The 18,896-nt window shown below is 51.6% G+C and overlaps 1 pseudogene across 1 annotated transcript in view; it reads left to right on the plus strand.

Moving 5' to 3' along the window:
• Window positions 1–18,465, plus strand: part of LOC144116092 (homeobox protein extradenticle-like) — a 273,763-nt pseudogene extending 255,298 nt beyond the window's left edge. Inside the window, exon 9 of the transcript XR_013311725.1 lies at window positions 17,754–18,465. The product of XR_013311725.1 is annotated as a homeobox protein extradenticle-like (transcript). The remainder of the gene's footprint in view (window positions 1–17,753) is intronic.
• Window positions 18,466–18,896: the final 431 nt, after the last annotated feature.

Genomic DNA, 18,896 nt, shown 5'->3' on the forward strand with positions numbered 1-18,896 from the left:
GCGTTTTGCAGCTATAGCTACCAAGTTCTTGTCCGCTGTTCATCGGCTTGGCAAATAAACTCAAATTATCAAAAGGTGGCACTACAGCAACCTTGAGGCACGAAAGGAGCAGAGAAAAGTGCCGAGTGCGACGACTTCCCCGCTGCATGTACGCGTTCGTAAGTCGAACATGCATTTCCTTAGACTCGTATAGAGCCCCTTTTGCAGGAACCAAGCCGCTTTCAAAACCCTACGCGACTCGAATGCTTTCACTGCCCGCCCCGATGAATAGCCGCCGCCGTCTAAATTAGTGCTTCGAAATAATAGTACAGCATTTTGCTGTGCGTGCGCACTATGCCCCAGGAGTGCGACGATTACGGTAACTGCAGCCCCGCGTTGAGGTTGTTTACATGGCTGTCCGCAAACAATACAGGTCGTTTGCGTGGCATAAAACGCAAGGTGGGTTCCCCTTGTCTTAAATATATTAGGTACTCTTGTCCACAAATTGCACTTTTACTCATTTACACACCATGATAACACTGCAATAAGCGCCGATGATGCTATATCGCCTGCTTGGGAAACGCTTCGCGTAGGATACCGGCGCTTCCCGCAAATTGTATCTGCTTTCTCTGATGTCACAAAAATTTAATTTGAGATCGCTTTAGCTAAAAATACGTTCGTGCATTACCTGAAAACACCAGATTTGTTGTCCACAGTCGACGCCGACGGCTGTTGCCGGCTGCCTTCTGCACATGCTATGCAGACCGGGTCACATATGTAGACACTTTTCGCTTATTGTACTCGCGTCCTCCGATGTAGGCAGTCGTCGCTTTGAGGGCACTGTAGCCAAAACTACGCTCGACAGCTATTTGCAGGCGCTAAAACTTGCGAATTCGCTCTCCGCAATCGCCGAAATCGCGCGCACGAATCCTGCGTACTCGCTAGGCCTCTTCACGAAAGCGGCAGGCGGTCCAGCGTCGACCGAAATTCAAGAATATGGCAAAAATTCCTCGCTGATTAGTAAGAAAGTGGGAAGATATTATATGTAGCTTTCGTTTCGCTTTTCGGATCGCTTTTTTCGATACTGATAAGGTACACGAGCGAAGTTTTTCCGGCCGTCATGATCCCCTCCGCGGGCGTGAAGCTTTCGCTCGGCCGCACAAGCCCAGACGACGGCGGCGAGCGGCACCGTCGTGCGGCGTTTTCTGCCCGTGTCGCTTGCCTCGCCGATTGTTTCTATGCGCAGGCACCGAATGAAAGCACATCTTCGCTGGTGCACGCAAATCGCGTATGTCGCCGTGGCTGGCATGAGGTTCTATAAGTTTTAAAATTCTTAAGTTTATATAATGTCGTACCAACTATAGTCCCCTACCACTTTCTTCTGGTTCCCACTAAGCTGACTCTAACTACAGTACGCGATCGTTGATGGTGCTGGCGTCGTCGTCGGTCTAGCGTGACAGACCAGTGCGTCAGCGACGGCATTTGCATACCGACCAGCCCACCGACCGTCGATCGCCGTCGCATCGGCCTATAGTGTGATCGGACCTGAAGAAAAAATGCGTTACTGTTATTATCGCTTTTGCGGTACCAGTCATTCATATATGGGGGACGACTGGTACCTCGATCGCCCGCGAAAGTACAGGGGGGAATGAGACCTCGCTGCGTATATTGCAGCAACGAGAGCAGACGACGTTGCTCCGTGCACGTGCTAGTGACGTCACGTGAGCTTTCAATATGGCGGTCGCTGCCGGTGGGTGGAGTCTCCCGGTCTCAATTTCGATTGCATTTTTTTTTTAATATACAGCGCATCCAGGGCAGCCAAATTTCGGAAATTGAATCATAAGATCTTGTATTAGTTACTGAAGCACAAAACTGAAATATGAAGAACGAATATGTCATGGCCCCTTTAAGGGACCGACCACTGACCGAAACGCGCCGTGAAATTATGGCGGAAATGAAAAGAGCGTGCTGATATTGTAAGCATTTGGCGTCGAAAATCGCCTAAATTAGGGTGCTTCGATGCCCGGTCGCGTATACTGCGGGCTATACATGTGGCGTCGTTTTTGTGCGGTTGCGTGGCGACTGCAATGATGCAAATAAACTGAAAATTGACGCTACATGGTTGTTTCGCTCGTGACAGCAATGTTCTGCCAGTTTTGAATGTTTTTTTACATGATGCAGTCGCTGCGAATGCACGCCGATCGAAAAGTTACGACTGGCCGCTGCATTCCCCACTCACTCGCTACACTGAAAAAGAGCCTGCGGTTATTGGCGCCTCCTTCGTAGTCATAACTTACAGTATCAGGGTCGCCGAATGCTGTTGGATTATGCTACATTTGCTGTTCTAACGTAAAAACTGTTTACTAGATTCCAACTTTCTCAGGTATGCCAGCAGCGCGGAGGATGATCTGGTGAACATAACTATTTTTTGCGTGGTTAACACCCGCTTGTCCAACATTAACTGGGATGACCTTGTCTTATTACTCCGCCATATGTAAAGGATTCCAAGCAGTAATAGGAAATTTCTTTTCCAAACGATCCGTCGCCGCACTATTCTGGGGCGGACAACTGAGGACATGTCTGAAACAATACGTTCATATCTTCTCGTTTGCTAAAGGCTTGTTCCGCAAAAAAATTATGCACATGGTCAGAGTTTCCCTCTGAATAGTGTTGAATAGACGTTGATTGATAGTATACGATGCGACACCTTGCTGCTTATTCAGCAAGACATCTGTCGTTTCTATTGGTTTTTCTTGGAAAGAATTAAAATAAACGGTTATGTGAATTTTGTAATTGAATAAGGCAACATAGCAACAACAAATTTCAGTTGCTAAGTGCACAAAAACGTTAGTTTTTCCTTCTGTTCAAAGCTTGAAGGAAAAACAATAAAAGCGACCGATTCACAAAGAAACCTGAAAAATTCAACTCTAGATTGCGGCTTCATTTCAATGCCACTATTCACGCCAAACTCAACTAAGAGGAGTCGGAGCAGCACAGGCCGCCTTTTTCGCTTCAGCGGAATTGTCTGCTCCAGTTGCCAAAAGACGCTGGCTTGCCGCCTCACTCCATAGTCGCTGGCCAATGCAGTAGACCTCTCATCAGGTACTGGTCCGGGCTAGTTGTAAGTGGTTTTATTAAAATAATAAGAAGGAAGGTAAAGATTTCTGCTAGCCCCGGCATCTGCCACCGTTTTGTGTCCCTTAGGCTTCGTATTTTCGCACGATGGCTGAGCACACCTGAACTTCCTGATCGATCCTATGGAAGCAAAACAGTAGCAGGCGCAGGCCTTCAGTGAATTCAAGTTGCCTTTTGTTTTATAACGCAGAGCGGAATGTGTACATTCAATATCATGTATGTTGTAAATAAATGGATTATTCTTTGCTGTTTTGATATTTACGTGCTGTGTTTCACTCAGCAACACCGACTCCTATGGTCAGTGCATTTGATGTCCACCGTATTCCGATGGCGAAAAGTGCGGAGGCTTGGAGTAGCGACACACAAAATATATCTTTTAATTTGGTTTTGTTGAAGTGGACAGGCTGGTCATTACGAGCTGGCATTGCCCTGAACCTTCCCAAAACTGAAGTCAAAATTTCACGGCGAATAAGCAGTGGTTATGGCTATCACGCTCTTGTGCAAAGTGAGTCATACACACGCACAAGTTAATTGTAGACTACGAAAGAAAACCACGCAGTAGCAGATTCAACAAAAGTGACCGTGTCACACATTTCTTGAAAGCAGGACAAATTATAAAATAATGTGAGTCAATTTTGTGCTACCATTAAGCAGTGAGACTCCTACACTGTTCACTGGTCTGTGTCAACAACACCCCAAACACGAGGTGGGCAGTGTATGTCAAAATCATCTGACAGTTGTTATGCTTTCATATATTTATCTCATATACTGCCACTGCTTTGTCGCAGTAGCACCAGAGGAGCAAGTTAATGCCCAAACATCCTCGAAACTGTCGTTGACAGGAAAGCTTGATATTCTCATTATAACTGCCCGAGTGGCAGTGTTTGGCGATTATGAAGCTCCAGCTCTAAATAAGCAACTGTTGGAAAAGCAATCGAGATGTAGAGTATCCGGGTGTACAGATAGCGCTGGAAATGTTACAACCGCTCTACGAATGTAACGAATGTTCGCAAGGCGCCGAATTTCTCAGCAGATGAGCTGCTAAACATCACATATTTTAGCTTACCTAACTCCGATTCACTGTTTGAAACATCTCTGGCACCACCCTTTCTTGTTAGAACACCAGGTTTGCGGAATTTCACGCGGTAGTGGCAGTTCTGTCTTCCGTACGGCCCGCCGCCGCGTTGCGCTCTATGCAGCCGAACGGGAGAGTGTGACCCTATTAGCATGTTGTCGTCGCGGGAAGTGTCTTCACCCTGAAAGCGGAGGCAAGCGGGCATCGAGACATCCTAGCCTAAATCAAACTGAAGAGCCATCTTGTGGTGAAAACCTGTCATTGTCAGTGCATCCTACCACGTCACCACATCTCGGTAAAATATCGCTTATCTTTTTTAAGTGTACTGCGTCCTTTCCCCTTTCAATGTGTTCGTTACGTTATCCCCAGTGCGCCCTCCGATGAAAAGCTACGCTCCCATAGCATCGCCCATGTGCATTTAGTCTTTGTCATTAGGTCATGCCGCGGCGGCCACGGTCCCTAAAACGTTCGTCGACATGGCATGCATCGCCGTGCCATAGAGGCTTTCAGTGTGGGAACTATAACGGAGGCTACTCTATACGGAAACGTCTAATTACTATCTGGTCCTTGAGATTTATATTTTTGTGCGTCACTTTTGCCGATGTCCAATCGCGCTCGCTGATCCCGATTTCCAGCATCGGGCGCGTGCTCTGATCGAAAAATTTCCGATAAAAGTCTTCTCCCGAGTTTCCAATGAAACCGTTGCAGTATCGAGCACCTAGACAGCAAGCTTTCCGTTGTGCGGACAAAAATTGGGCGCTTAAAATTCAGTGTTCGGCTCCTTCAACGAGGGATTTTGGTTTGTTACGCGACGGCAGGTGATGGGCGGCACCAGCAGGGCAAAACGATAGGTATATATTGTCATGTGATGACGACAACGCCGGGGATGACAGACGAGCAAACGGACGACCTGTCACTGAAACGAACTGTTTATCGTCCTGTCTCGGCGGTCGTCGAAGAGCAGAATCACCGCCGCTATCGGCCGCGGACAAATTTCGAGCTAAGGCTGGGAATCGGCGACGACAATCGCGAACAGTGTAGAACCACTTGCGCGGGTACAAACATTCCAGATAAATCTATCTGGTGGCATTTCTGGACAGAAACCGAGTGATGAAGTGGCGTGCCGGCGGCTTTGAGGGCCAACAAATAAACATTAGAAAAGTTTGCGGCGCTATAGTTGTGAATAATGGCAGTGAGTGGGTGAGTTGGTTTTCCATTCCGACGGTGGAAGCGCTCAGAAAGACAAGAACGACAGAATAAGAGTGTTCTAAGTTGCGTAATGATCCATTTCATTTGTCCGTGATGTCAACGTGACGAAAGCAACAGCAGGTCTGGTCGTGGTGCCACCGCTAGCCAATCCGGCTGAGCCACACGGACTACCGCGCCGCTCCAGTTCTGCGCGCGAACGCCGCCTAGTTTCTTTGTACATTAAAAAATGCTTTTTGAGGAAAGGGAAATGGTGCGGTAATTGTCTCACATATCTCGGTGGACACACAAACCGCGCCGCAAGGGAAGGGAGGAAGGAGGGAGTGAAAGAATAAAGGAAGGTAGAGGTGCCGTAGTGGAGGGCTCCGAAATAATTTCGACCGCCTGGGGTCTTTAGCGTGCACTGACAGCGCATGGTACTGTGACTGCATTCGCGGTGATAAAGCTCATCAGGCGTGACGTCTACTCGAACGCCCTACGGCAGCAATGACCGTTGAAAGAGGACCAGATCGAATGGAAAAGAGTCCCTGGTTCGGTATTGAAGTGTTAGCTCCACCCATCTCCCTTTTCTTTGTGCACTTTTGTTCGTGCTGAAAGCCGCCGGCTCATGGCTTTACAGCTTAGTTTGTGGCGCAAGATGCGACCAATTATATCTCGGAGCTGCTTCTCATTGTTCGAGATTGTTATAGACGCTTTTGACGCTTTATCTCAAAGCTTCATAAACAGGCCTAAATTTAGCGCGGCCGTGAGCGGCGGCAATGCTGTTCTTCGACGACCGCCGAGCACGCTTGTTGCTGCTATCGCCGACGATTTCAGTTCTTTGTAGGCGCAACTAAATCCCAATGAACAATTCGGTTTGGTTTATGGTTTAGTTTATGGGGGTTTAACGTCCCAAAGCGACTCAGGCTATGAGAGACGCCGTACTGAAGGGCTCCGGGAATTTCGACCACCTGGGGTTCTTTAACGTGCACTGACATCGCACAACACACGGGCCTCTAGAATTTCGCCTCCATCGAAATTCGACCGCCGCGGCCGGGATCGAGCCCGCGTCTTTCGGGCCGGCAGCCGAGCGCCATAACCACTCAGCCACCGCGGCGGCTCCAATGAAGAATTCGTTTACCCGCCATTCTTTCTGCTCACCCCGGCCCCGCTGTCCATGGTGTTGTCACCACCTCGTGACTTTGATGTCGAGGGCCTGACTAGTCCAGCTAAACGCTTTAGCAGTTCCAGACGCGAACATCTTGTCCTCAGTGCAGAACACGCCAAATTCTTTTTCGTTCGTGCGCTGTATGGTGACCACGCACCGTTCAAGTGCCTGGGGGTTGAATATTCTCCTTCTTTGAATGCCTGGCTTCAAAATCGTAGCTCCTTGCAGTAAATTGTGCCCGTCTCTCGGCAGTCGCGGATGTCTCCCCGCGGTATTGACCTCCGCTATACCCCTTCCCCGCTGCGCCCGTTGGAAGGCCACACCGCTGCCAGGGGCCGATGTGGGGTTCAGCATGGTTTTGCTGTTTGCCCCTGGTTGAAAGCATTCGGCGATGCGCTCGTGGCCATGGTGCGCAGCTCTCTTTCCAGGGCCGACAGTGATGGGCGATGACCTCCCCCCGCTCCCGACCCGGATTCCACGGCATCTCGCTCGCTTCGGAGGCGTGTTGTTTTTGGCCCCGGCAGCCGCTTTTATTAGAAATTCTTGCGAGGGTGACCGCTGGCCCCGCCATCCCGCTGATATTATTCTTTGGCAGCTTTGGGGAGAGCAAGCCTGCCTCCTCCATTCTTTATCCTTTTCTGCGCAGAAGGGAGGGCCGGCCGCGAGTGAGCAATGGCATTCTTTTCGGCCGGCGATATTCGCGCGCCATTCCTTCGCTGCCCGAACGGGTGCCGAGGCGTGTTGTTTCTTCTGGACCATCTCCGCAACGAAGCGTGGTGCGCGCAGAGGAGAACGCGCGGCCGAGGGCGCGCGTTGGATTGATGAGCGTCGTCGTCGAGTGGGATGACCGCCGACCGGGAGAGGGGAGCCCGCCTGATCCTCTTCTGCCCCGGCGCATTTTCGCCACCGTGGTGGCTGAACCGGCCGGGGCGTGGCCAGAATGGCCTGTTAGTTTTCTTTGCTGCCGCGTTTTAGAACAGGGGGACCCTATACGGATAGGGGAGTAGTGGGGCGTCAGTGCGCAGGACAATAACTCCGCTCGGGTTACTCTACTGCGCATGCGCACTCCCGCTATTCCCCTATCCTCCTAATCGATAGCGTTCCCCCTATTCAAAACCTCGGCTCTGGCCAACCTCAGTCGTATTTTCGCGAAGCCCACTTTCGTCTTTCGCCACTTCCCAGATTCGCTCTTTTTTGCTAATGAACGCCCAGGACGATTCCCGAAGGAAGTCGCCGGAATACATGTCGCGTGTCCGCTGCTTTCTGTCGACAGCGGGAATTAAATGGCGACAGTGCTTTGTCCCGCTGCGGCATCTTCAGAGAGGGCCCTGGTGTCGGGCCCCTCCCGGCCGTTTCTGGTCAGTGCTCTAATCCGAAACAAGTACTCAGACGCTTACTCCCAGTGAGCGAGCAATGCTTGCTCTTGCAGGGAGCAATGCTTGCGCCATCCTCATTTGCCACCTTCATCTAAGTTTGATTCGCAGCGAAGTGACTGACCAGCCGTATCGTCATTGCGCCGGCCAACCTTATTCAAGGAGGGAGCTGTGGAGGGCTGATCCCGCTAGAGATGCTGCGAGGGTGTGTCTTTGCTCTTTTTCAAATAATGGTGCATGACGTGAACAATGATGCCGTCTGCTGCTGCTGGTCACTTCTGATCCGGTGGAGCTGCAACTTTGGTAGTCGGCTCAGGCGCATTCTGCCATTTATCGCATAGCAGTCATTACTTGCAATATGCTCCTGTACGAATGTTGAACACTGAACTCAATTGTCATCACTTGTTGAGGGCACTCATCTATCGCCAATATCCTGACTACGCCCACTGCAGGACAAAGGCCTCTCCCCTGTATCTTCAGTTACCCTGACCTGTGCCAGCTGCGGCCACCGTATGCCTGCAAACTGCCTAATCTCATCCGCCCGCCTAACCTTTGTGGAAACCTGTTTCCCCCCGCCATTTCGACGCGGCCCATCTTCATCGTCGGCAATCAGGACAGCACTTGTTGGACGAGGAGGGAGGTCTCCCTCATGGGGGAAAGCGAACAGCGACGGGAGCACCACCTCGTAGGTTACGCGGATCCGGCCAGCAGCGGTTGCAGCCGCATGCTGTAGTCACTTTCCGCGGCAGGTGCACGGGGATCCGTTGTGCCTTGCCGCTGGACTTCCAGTTGCAGGCAGCGAAGCGCGCGCAGCAAATGCGCGCTCTCAGCACCTTCTCCGGCAAACGCTAGGGATTGGCCTTGCCCCAAGAATGCGGCGCGCACGGGAAAACCCGGCCGCCATTGTCGGCGCATACAAACGTTCGCCGCCGATACCTCCGAAGTCGCGCCCCTGCCACAGCCGGTAATTCGGAACTACTTCTTACGTAGCCTCCTATTTCCGAGTAATGCCTCGTTGATGTTTTGTAGCTAGCTGGCCCGCTCTGTGTATTAACTGCAACTGTAATAAATAGCATATGAGTGTTCATGCTGTGTCGTCCCTTCCCTTTGTCCCTCGAGCACGAACCCCTCCGCGGTTAGCGAGCGGGAACGCTGCATCCGCGGAGTGGGAGTGTGGCAGGAGCGGAAAACCTGGTCCCCCCGTATTTCCACATCTTCTGCCGCCCCCTACTACGCTTGCTTTCTCTTGGAATCCACTCCGTTACGCTTAATGACCATCGGTTAACTTGCATACGCATTACGTGGCTTGCCCAAGCCCATTTCTTCTCCCTGATTTCGACTGTGATATCATTAACACGCGTTTGTTCCCTCACCCGTTCTGCCCGCTTCCGGTCTCTTAACGTTACACCTATCATTTTTCTTTCCATAGCTACCTGCGTTGTCCTGAATTTAAGTTAAACCCTTTTCGCTAGCCTATGTGCTCCATATGTGAGTACTAGTAAAATACAGCTGTGATATACTATTCTATTGAGGGCTACTGGTATACAGCCATTCATGATCTGAGAGAACCTTCCAGGTGAGCTCCACCTCATTCTTATTCTTTTAGTTGTTTCCCTCTCATGATATGGATCTGCAGCCACTAACTGCCCTAAGTAGACGTACTGCCTTACCGCATCCAACATCTCGCTGCCAATTGTAAACTCCTGTTACCTTCCGAGTTTGTTGGACATTACTTTGGTTCTCTTCATGTTAACTTTTGGACCCACTGTTCTGCTCCGCCTGTCTAAATCGTTTATCATGCTTTGCAATTCATGCCCCGAGTGTCTTGGCAAAGCATTGTCATCAGCGAATCGCAGATTACTCAGTTATTCTCCATTAACTCTTATCCCCAACTGCTCCTAATCCATGCCGCTGAAGAATACCGCGTGTAAACAGGTAGTGAATAGCATTGGCGGGATCGTGTCTTCCTGCCTGGCGCCCTTGCTTATTGGAATTTTACTGCTGGCTTTATGGAGAACTATGATGGTTTGCAGCAGTTATAGCTACCTTCCGTTATTTGTACATAATGCTCATCTACACCATGATTCCGTGGTTGCACCACGACTGCTGAGGTTTGAAGTGAGTGGAATGCTTTTTCGTAATCTCTGGAGGCTATATATAGAGGTTTGTTATATTCTGCGCATATCTGTACCACCTGATTGATAGTGTGAATATGGCCTGTTCTCGAGTAGCTTTTAGAAAAGCCTGCCTGATCTTTTAGTTGATTGAAGTCTAAGGTTGTCCTCATTCTGTCAGCAGTTACCTTAGCAAATACTTTGTAGGCGACGGACAGTAAGCTGATCGGTCTGTAATTTTTCGTCTCCTATGTAAATACTGTCATGTGTGTTCCTTGCTTGCTTCAAATTGTGCCTAGTAAGCCAAGGTGCGCGTCTCAATAATTCCACTGCCATGGCGGCTAGCGTTGACTATTCCTTTGGCTAATGCTATCCCCCTAACGATTTTTGTTGCTTCTCTGAAGTGAGTTGCTTTGTATTGGAATGAGAAACTGGTTTTTCATGTCGCTGGTAAGCGGTGGTAATTTGTAAAGCGGCAGCCTGGCGAAGCGGTCGAGCACCCAGTTTCCCTTTCGACGCTGAAGACGAGATCTGTAGACTGCCTAGTCCCTATCTACTACCATCACTGATCTAGTCGCCAGTCTGTAGGTAGCGTACCTCTCGTCGCCGGCTCTTCAGGGCTTTTCCTTTTCCTGGCTGCGTTTTTTGGGAAAAGCACTGTTCACCTCGCCCTGAATTGAGGTGCGCGCTTGTGGCGGGTAAGGAGGAAGAAAAGAGTTGATGCCATGTCGCTGCAAGTCAAGGTAGGGCGGCGACTTGACAGCGAATATAAACCGGAGAGAGAGCTAGACCGGCGCGTCTGATTAAAATTCACCGCGTAGTTTACGTCCGGGCGCCTTCCCGCGGCCACGGCGCGAGCGGGCCATCCCTGCGCCCTTCTGGAGACGGCGGGGACGTGAAAAGAACTCGGAACCTCGCGTCGGAGGCGTCGTTCGTGTTGGCGGCTTCAGAACAAAAAAAAAGAGGAACCTCGGTCGTAAAAGATCGGAGAGTCCCATAACCGCAGCTGTACGAAACACAGCCATAAATAATCCATAAAACCGCGGGAGGCGAGAAAACGGGAAACTTTGGAGCCGCTCCTCGCGCGGCGGCGCCCGTGGAAAGATAAGGCCCGGCGAGGAGCATGCAAGAAGCTGGGCGCTAAATGCGATCTAGTTCATTGCGAAACCCTGCACTCCTTGTAGGGGCGAAGGGCGCAGTAGAGCTGTGCAGCAGACATTGTCATTATTAGGCGTTCCATTAAAGCCCCATCTTGTGCAAGGCGCCGCTTCCCTCGCAGGCGGGCCGTAAAACCCAACGGCGGCGGAAACGGTCCTATAAAAGGCCGCGTCCTCTTCACGCTGCGAGGGAGGCTGTAAAAAGTGCTGCCCCTGCGCTCTACGTGTGTATCTCGCGTGCGCGCTCTTGACGCCAACGACTGCTGCTCTGGCCGGCGAAGACGTTCGTGGCCGTAATTGTAGCGAAGGCGTCGACCACCGTGTTCTCGGAGGCGCTTCCCAAGTCGTAAACCACGCTCCTTCTTCCTCTCGACCTTCTGGCGCGGCCATCATCGATGGACGTTAAAAAGCGGGCATCGTGTTCGCCTTGGTATGATCCTGTTCTCGGCGGTCGTTATCAAGAAGAGGAGGCCCCGATGTTTGTTTTACGACTGGCGCAGAACCTCCGTGGGAAGAAAGGGTCGGCCACTGTGTTACTATGCAGCCGCTAGAGACACCTGCAGAGGGTCTGGATCCGAGCCCACCAAGGGACGCGGCCAATCGTGGGAACGCCGCAGTGCACCGCAGCGGAAAACGAGCGACTCTCCGGGGGACGGAGAGGGAGCGGGGAAGTTATTAGAGTGCTTCCCTCGGAGAAAACGCCCGCCTCTTCTTAATGGGTTTGTAATGCAAACTTGCATGTTCTGCTGCACTTCCTTTAATTACGAGACAAGACACCCCAGACTTCTGGTTCGGGCAATTTGTGCCGCGAACGGCGTTCCTTCTTTCTTCCGCGCTGCGCAGCTTTTTGCTCTTCTAACGAGCGAATCCTTGGCTGCTGCGGCTAATTTTATGGCGGCTGGACGCGCTGCTCCGGGGATGGCGGCGGCCTCTTTTGTTGGTCGACACAGCGCGCTAGCAGCTTTTGCGTCCTCTCTGCTGTCGCGCATTAGCGATGGAAGGGGGCGTGGTCGGCTGCGCGGCTCCGGCATTTGGCGGTGACGAGGACAAGCCTTGTCACGACGCGGCCAAAACTCACTAATGCCTTATTCTTGGCATTTTTCGCCCCCACTTCTCAACTTTGGGAGGGGGGCGGGCTGCCAAAAATCTTCGTTTCTAGTTGGAATTAGGTGCTCTCAAAAACGCGGCGTTCCCCGTTCTCGTTGCTTTTTCATTTTTGCTTTTTAACAACATTCCGCTCACTGCGTTCGTCTCGCATAAGCCTCTGCTCTTGCGCGCGTCTCGAAATGCCTCTGCGTCCCCTTCGGCGTGGAACCACATAATCCGCCGCCGCCGCGTTCGGATGTCCCCCCTCTTTTCGTTTGCGCCTTTCGCTGCGCTGATTGAGCTCTCCGGCGCTCCTCGAGTAGCTGTGACGTATGGCTCTCCTAATGCTTCATTACTTCCTCGCCGAGTCGCGCACGAAGGGACGGGCTTAAAAAGCGGGCCAAAACGAGTATTCTATGAGAAGTGTGTAAAAACAGGAGGCTCATCCCGTTATGTCGTTTTGTGGGGCGCGACAACGCTGTTGCATGGCCTTTTTATTATCTGCTTTCGGGATTTGATGGCCGCACGATGAAATTTTGGGCGGCATGTTTTCCTTTTGCCCCATCTTTTCTGGTCTTCAGTTTCGCTGCCTAGATCGTGTGCCTATATTCTCAATTTTTTTTTCTCGTGTCGCGGGCTCGGTAAAGAGCTTAATGGGCACCCATTGTGTGTATGATGGCGCCTCTGCAGTGCCGTGTCCCTGGTTGCGTGGTCGGCGTCGGATCAAGAATGTAGCGCGAGCTGGAGGGTGTTCAAGTTTGTTTTACAGCAGTCCGCAAGAAGCATCCGACCACACGCCATACGCTGCAAACAGGAAAAAAAAACACCCGGATACGAGTAAATGGCTCGTTGCTTAGTGCACTCCCTAAAGGCGGTTCAGATACTTCTCAGAAAAGGAGTGCATGTCCTACTCCACTCTATAAGGAAGTATTTGAAGGTTTATATTTCTGCAACACGGTGCTGCGAGGAAATCCAGAAAAAAAAAAGCTGTACAAACAGCTTGAGAGGTCTTAGGTTCCTCTTTACAGAGCAGCATTGACGCTATCGGAGTCTGACATCAAAGAAAAAGACAAAAGAAATATATATAAAAAACACGTGTGCTCAAGGAGGTCGGGAAGAGTACAGTGTTACGGCTCTCTAGACAACAGTGTGTTTGGGAGTACATGTTCCGTTCACGAAGGAGTTAGCACGGTAACTAATAAAGCATTATACGCTATTTGAAGTGGACTTTATCGTTCAATCCCGGAGTATGTATTGTTCCTTTTAAGCAGCTGTTACAAGAAATTTCAGAAGTGATTTGTCTCGCTATAAGGTGGCCCTCATGACTCCCAGGGGAGTACAATTCACTTCACGGGGAGCTCATTTTGAAATGCAGTACTCACATGCAAGCCTGAATTGAGAGCTTTGCGTTCCAGAGTGAATTCGTTAATGAAAATACAGTGACTGAATTCATACAATGTTTGTATTCGATGCAAAACACTCGAGCCAAGCACCCAGTGGCTTATTTTTGATGTTTCCTGAGAACCAACGCCAATTGGCCCCTATAGTAACTGAGAGGAGTGCCTTCGACATAAAGGCACCTCTTGCTATCGCTGGTTACAAGGCACAACACCAAAGGAGGCCCCTTCTGAGAAAAAAAAAGGGGGGGATCAGAATAGGTAAGCCATGAAAACAATTACACACTTAAGCTCTAGGTATATGAGGTGCTTTTTTTTAAATTAAAGTTGGCACAAGAAATTCCTAGGACATTTTTGAATGAAATAGGTATTGATGAAGGTTAAACGTTTTGAATGCTAAAACATTTTATATTAGTACATGTCTGTACTACTAGCTGACCTACCAGCTGGTGCACTCTGCACCCAGTCGGCTGGCTTCGGCTGAACGCGGTTTTGAGGGCAGTGCAAGTTGGAGTGAGAGCCGCTTTCGCAGCAGCTCATGCTGCACGGCGAATGGAAAGTACCATTGATCGTGAATATTTTTCCTTTAAAGCACCAAACTGCACTTGCGCATTCGCACTGTCTTCGGGTGCTTTCCTGCCCTGAAAAGGGGCACAGCGATTACTTTTTCACTCGCCGGAAGGTTCCTCATTCGTTCCAGGCACCAGTTCAAAAGTAATCATTGAAATCGAGGCTTGCAAACGAAACACGGCGCCTTGCACACACGCAGTGGGAACGTGCACGTAATTTCCTTGCTGGTATAACCCGCAGCCGCGCGTTTTGACGGTGCCGTATTTCTGCTTACACCCTACAGACAGGGCAAGGGTGATTAACATAGGAGGGGGAGTTGGAATGCTCACCGTCATTTCTTTGGCGTTGTTAGGAACACAAAGATACCAACGGCCCCCGCCTCCCATTCCCACGCCAACCTGTCTTTTGTTCTGATTTGCCCTCACACTCCTGGCCGGGGACGGCATTTTTTTTTTTCTTCGGCATCGGCAGCTAGAACCGGAACGCTTGCCTCCGCGATAGCTTCACATAACTGCAAAGTGGAAACGAAGAGCAAACTGCCTCTTTTCACACTTTTCGAATGCGAAGAGCTTGCAGCACTCAAAGAAACGAAGCGCTGAGTATGGTTGTCACCTCAGGTCCGCTGTCAAATTAAAGCCGCTGCTACCCGTTATGAACAGTTTGGTAGCAGAATAACATATAAAATATAACAATTTCGGCGATCTGCTTTGGGGGTAAGGCATCGCCATGTCCTATGCTATGAATATAAAGAATAAAAACCACGCCCTTGGTTTGAGTCGCTGCGTCCTCTTAAAACACAGGAAAGGAACCAACCGATTAGGGCAGGCGAGGTCTTATTCTCATCGCTGCTAATAATAACGTGACAGAAAAACATGGGCTGCAACGGACTCCGTGCATTGCCAAGCCTGCTCGTTGCGTGATCTGGCTTTCCGTAACTCATGGGCGTAAATACGTTGAGAAAGTGTAGTCCGCAAAAAGGCTGTCCTTACTTCCGGTTGTACGTATTTATGTAACAAGTGACGACTGCACTGTCATACGCTTTTCTCAGCACTTGCACAGACACCTGCGTGAATTGACTCCTTGGGGCGACAATCAAGCCTTTCGTCTCGGCACACCCAAACTTCTTGCTGAGTTCACGGCATGTCACCGCGCACTGAAGAAGGACTGGCGTCTAGTTCGTGGGCGTCGGTGACTTCAAACCACAGCTGAATGTTGCTTACCGCTCCACACGACGTGAAGCAACAGCGAAGAAACGAAGGGCAGACGGTGTCGAGAAGACTGACGCGTCACCCACCATGTCGTCGCGGCGAAACGGCAGACAATGAATGGCTTCACGTCGTATTGGCGACCTGGAGCGAGATGTCCAGTGCAGCGTGTTGTTGCGCAGGTCGATGATGCCCAGTCGCATGTATCGCGCAACGCGCGTAAAGAAGCGGCCGTTAATCTGGCGACGCGTCACGAAGCCTATCGCGGGCTGTCAGCGCAGGCGAAGCAACACCCAAGCGTTTCGCGAACTCGCCGGCGGCTTCAGACGCGCGGCGAGACGGCAGCTGCCGCTCGGTGGCGGGTAGACGCTCAGAAGGGGGCTTTTAAAATCCTTTGTGGTCGGAAGAAGTACTCAAGCCGACGTACTCCTGTTCGGAAAAGCGCGAACGTTGTGTGAATGTTGTATTTTGCTCCTTGATTTGGTGACGTCAGCAATAAAAGGGGGATTTCCTCATTGTCACCTCCTACTGCTGGTTGCACTATTTTGTGATGAGTTGAAAAAGGGACGTCCGTCAACCATTTATACTTTTATTCGGGCTAAGTTATGTTTTACAGTGTACGGTAGGCTCTCTAGTCCCTAGCTGGGAATCAGGTGGTCACTTTTGAAGTGACCCTCTTGCCGCTGTGATGATGGCGTAGTTATGCATCATTTGTGGCTGCGACGGTTTGTCTGCACCTCGTATTGCCGGCCCGCTGGAACGGGACGTTGACCAGGGTCAACTGCATTTCTAGAAAGCTAAAGGTCGTCGTCGCCGTTCTCAGTGCAGGGAAGGTCGGTACCCTTCTTTTCCGCCGCACCGTGAATGGTGCTGCCTGAGGCTGGAGAAGAGCGGCATGAAACGGCTGGAATAAGCCCTCTTCTGCCCGCGAGGCTAGATGTCTTCAGGTTGCCTGGCCGTCGGGAGCGGGTCTTCCTGGAGAGGAACCGTCTTGACCGGTGTTTCTGCTGGGCCCAGATTTTGCTGCGGCTCCTCCCGCCGGCGCTCGCCCATTTCGGATGCGGATAGCGGGCGCTGACCACCCCTAGGGCACCGCTGTGTGCTTCCGGCAGGGGACGGGAAAAGCCAGTGCTCCCGTTATCGCTCCCTTCCGAGTTCCGTGCAGAGCCAGAGAGGCTGCGCCCAATTTTCGTCTTCTGTCCATGTACTGCGGCGATTCAGTCCGCGCCTGGTCAGTTCACCGTGGCCGTGAGCCAACAGGTTCTGGGTTCTTTCTTCGCATGTTGTAATGGGGGCTGAGTTTTGCGCGCAGTGCCGCTCAGTAAGCGCCATGCAAACGTGCCCTCATTGGCAGTGCTGCATGGAACTATGTGCCGTATAGCCCCGTCTGGAAATGAGGCTGGCCGGCGCTCTACTTACTGCGCGATACAAGGTGACAGAAGGAGCGGACTTCGAGGTAGGTTACGCCATTCTTCCCCGGCCGTGCCCTCTGTGGCCTGCGACACGCTGGTGCGTAGGGATGTTTGGGGAAGGAGGGGGGCCTTATCTCGGGAGTCCAACAACGCCCGGGGAGCTGGTGGCACCCCGAAAAGGGAGGTGCCGCCGCTCGGACCCACGCCATCTGGCCGCTTGATAACGCCGTCGTAGCGTAATGGCGCTCTCTCGGCACTCCTGGCCGGCGGCTGATACGGGGCGGACTTTGCAGGGAGCGAGGGTGGGGAAGCGTAAGAGGACAGGAGTCCGCGTCGTCGTCGAGGGGACCCCTGCGGGGATTTATGGGCGTATCGAGAACGGCTTCTGCCGGGCTCCTTTTCCCCTCGCGCTTCCTTGGCCGCCTTTCTCCCGTCGTGGCCCCAGTCACGGTTCCTGTTGTTTTTACATTTGTGTAATTGTATACGGTGCCCTATTTGGTCCGTAGAAGGCGAGAACACGCGTTGTCGCCCCGATAAGAGATTCCTAACGAAATTTCACTTGTGTCCGCTAGACGAGGAAATGAGTTTGTATTGCTCGCACCATAGTCATCCCCCCTGCAACCCCCTCAAATCATCAGTTGCCGTACTCGGCATGCACTGTAATGCCACGTCTGCGGCGCGAGCTGCTGGCAGCCTTTAGTGCTCGCGCTAGTCTTTCTTTACATCTGTTTGACGTTGATTTCCCCCGCGGATTGAAAACGGCGCAAGTTACGGGTTGATTTCAATGATCACCGCATGTTTGCGTGTCCGCAAAAGGCTGCGCGAAAGAGGTGTGAATGTGTAGCACAAAGAGTGAAATGCTCTTACTTTGTGGCCGGTGTTCTCGTTTCTGTGCAGCTTCCCCACGGGGTGCGCGCCATGGCCTACAGTCCGCCGCCTCACAGCGACAGCTCCACGCCGCTCAGTCCCCCCATGTGAGAGGAGGCGCCATCCCACCCGCTGCGGAACTACACTCATCTCTCGCACCCTTGGAGTCATCCGTCTCTGGAGTGGCCTCGCTACGAAGACGCTGATCATATATAGGGCAAAAAAAGACAAAAAACAGACGATTCCGCGGAAGGGATTCTCTCGGCTGAGGGCCAGTGCGGGGCGGAGCAGAGGTCACGTGCCACAACCGGCTTCCGCATCCGGCCGTTCACTTCGCTTGCCTGCACGCGCAGCTTCGCTCGTTTTGTTCGCCCAGTGATACGGGAAGAACGACCAAAAGAGTCTGCTGGCCGTGAGGTCTATTTCGGCGTTTGCGAATCGGGTGAGCTTCTATGCTTGGATGCCGCATACGTTTGTGTACATATGCATTCCGGGCGTGGTCTGATACGGGAAAGGTGCTAGGCTCCGCTGTCGTCACTGATTTGCCCCGTTGCACGCGCTGACGCCACGCTTTTGACGGGCCCTCCGTTTTTAACTTTGGCCCCCGGGGCTGCCTGATAGTCAGCGTTGAGTTCTCACCGGAAGCGGCGGGCTGGTTGTTGTCACGTGACCTCATCCTTTTCATCCCGAAGCGCCTCTCACCTTTTGTGTGTGGTGGAGCAGAATAAAAAGAAAAGCAAGATCTGCGGCCTTTGTTTTTTTTTATTTGCCCCCCTCTTCCCCACGAACACGAATGAACGCACATCTCGTGCTGAGGCGGCGTCTGGCCTCGCGACCTCCGCACGAGAGCGAATCTCAGTGCCTCCGAAGGGGCTCACTACCCGACACGAAGATGCCTGCGTTCTAATTCACCGCTTTTCAATTGAGTGCTTGCGGATGCGTGACGAAAAGCGCTGAGACGGAGTTAAATTTAGGGGTGGTCTAAGCCCGCGTAATGACAACATGCGTGAGCACGGAGAGACAGCTCTATAAGTAAATAAAAACAAAAAAGACCCAATCGCTACAGGCGGGATTGGAGGCGCTCTTCATGGTGTTTGTTTCGCGAGCAGGTAAGTCGCGATCGCGTTAGGATGCCATCTGGTAGATTAGTTGTGCATCATATGAGGTTGTGCA

Source organism: Amblyomma americanum, chromosome 1 (assembly GCF_052857255.1).
Source record: "Amblyomma americanum isolate KBUSLIRL-KWMA chromosome 1, ASM5285725v1, whole genome shotgun sequence".
Lineage (NCBI taxonomy): Eukaryota > Metazoa > Arthropoda > Arachnida > Ixodida > Ixodidae > Amblyomma > Amblyomma americanum.